Source organism: Pygoscelis adeliae, unplaced genomic scaffold (genome assembly GCF_000699105.1).
Source record: "Pygoscelis adeliae isolate BGI_AS28 unplaced genomic scaffold, ASM69910v1 Scaffold36, whole genome shotgun sequence".
Taxonomy (NCBI): domain Eukaryota; kingdom Metazoa; phylum Chordata; class Aves; order Sphenisciformes; family Spheniscidae; genus Pygoscelis; species Pygoscelis adeliae.
The window spans coordinates 5,945,641-5,947,742 of record NW_008824934.1 but is presented as its reverse complement, the minus strand read 5'-3'; positions in this window follow the sequence as shown (position 1 = coordinate 5,947,742).

Genomic DNA, 2,102 nt, shown 5'->3' with positions numbered 1-2,102 from the left:
GTCCGGGATGGGGAGTGACTCACCTTGGATAACCTTGGCCTTGCTTTGCCTTCCCCAATCCCGGATCCGGCTGCGGGGTTTGCATCCCCGGCCGATGATATTTGGGGTATCCCTGGGGGTGGTGATATTTGGGATGCACCCGTCGCAGGTGGAAAAGGGGATTTGCAGCAAGACCCTCTGCAAAAAAAATCACCCCATCCCGGGGAGAGGGTGGCTTTGGGTGCAGCGTGGGAACGGGTGCAGGGGGATTTGCATGTTCTGCCTGCAGCGAGGGAGCAAGAAACCGGCTGGTGCATCCGGCAGGAGATTTGCTGCAATAAATGCAAGTGCCTTTTCTTGCTCCTTTTGCAGCTGGGTTGCACCGCCGGAGTTTTTAAGCAAGTTGCTGATGCTCTGGGAGGTGATTTATCCTCCGGGTGAAGTGTACGTTGAATTTTCCCAAGCGTTTAGTGCAAGTTGAGAGGGGAATTTAAGGTCTGGCTTGCCTCCCACTGGCGGGACGTTGCAGGCAGATGGAGTCTCGGGAGGGTTTTGCCGCCAAGAACCCTGTTGTGCTGGGAATTGCACAGCGGGGAGACGTGGATGAAGCAAGGGATGAGCTAAAAAGGCGAATGCATGCCTTCCAAGCTTGCGTCTGCATGCTCTGCAAGCTTGCATCCCCCCTGCGGGCCGGTTTTGTGCACCCCCGAGGGGTTTTCAGTTGGGAGACCAGCGAGCAAACCCAGCCCAGCTGCTCTCTTGCATCCTGGCACCATGCATCAAGAGGTCCAGCGTCTTTGTCTGGCGTTTCTAGCAACGCCGTGATGCCACGGGCAGCGGCTTTTGGTGCCTCCCTGCAAGGTCTTCCCAAAAAAACTCTGGAGAAGTTGGGACGCCTCTCGGAGAAGGTGTCCCAAAGCCTTCCCCGGGGAGGATGCCAGCAGAGGGCATCCCCGGGCCAGCTCCGTCACCCCGATTTCAGAGATCTCTATAAATATAGATATATATTTTCACATGGAATGGTTATATTTAAATAAACACCCTCCCTCCACGCACATCACTTCTACCCCACATCATATACAAGCCCACAGGTGCTTACACAGGTATTTAAAGGCCGAATATTTAAAGTCCCTTGAAAAATTCTCCGTTCACGCCCATAGAAACAGGTTTATTGAGCTCCTGTTACGTTACGTATTGTAAAGCTTTATGAGGAGGGCGTAAATCTGCACGGGGAGGGGGGTTAATTTTTTGCTGGGGCAGGGTTTTCCTTGGGGTTTGCCTTTTAAACGGCGGCGTCAGGGGCTCTTGCAGGGGGTGGTGCAGGACGGGGCCAGCTGGGCTTGATCAGCAGCGCTGGGAGGGAAGGAGGCGGCGGCTGCTTATTTAAGGGCTGAGCATGGGTGCGAGCCCTTTGCTCGCCCAAATATCCTGTGGGTCCTTTCCTGGAGGGGTGAAGGTCTGGATCCTTGACGCGAAAAAAAATCCTCTGGCGGGCAGGATTAAGTTGCCGTGACCGCGGGTGGGTGACCCCCGTCCCGCGCCCAGCGTCCCTGATCTTCTAGGGGTGAATAAAACCACGTTGCTGGAGTCGATGGACTCTTTTCGGCTAAACAGAGGTTGCCGCTGCGTGCGAGCAGGAGGTGCATGGGATTGCTACCAAGCAAGGAGCTGGAAAAGCATCCTTAACCCTCGCAGGTGTTTGCAATCCTGCTGCAAAAATGCAGCCCTGCACCTCGTGAGGGGGGCTCGGGGGGCTCTCGGCTGGTTGCTGCGGCCGGGAGCCCCCTCGGCTGGCGGGGGAGATGATCTGCGGGGCGATATTTTATTTTTAATTTATTTTTATTTTTAATTGATTTATTTCGGGGGGGGCAGGTGTTTCAGCTCCCAGCACCCCAGGGTGGCTCAGCCCTGCTCACCCCGGCACCCAGCCCCGGCTGAGTCAGTGCTGCCGGCACGCTGGGCGCCGCACCGGTGCCAACACGCTGGCTGCGAGCAAGCAAATGTCTCGTTGCTCCTCTTTTTGCTGAGCGCAGGGTGAGTTTTTGGGGCAGGGGGGCACCCTGTGGGTGCCAGGGAGGCCAATACTCCGGGGTGCGTCGGTGCCCCCTTGCACGGGGGTTGGC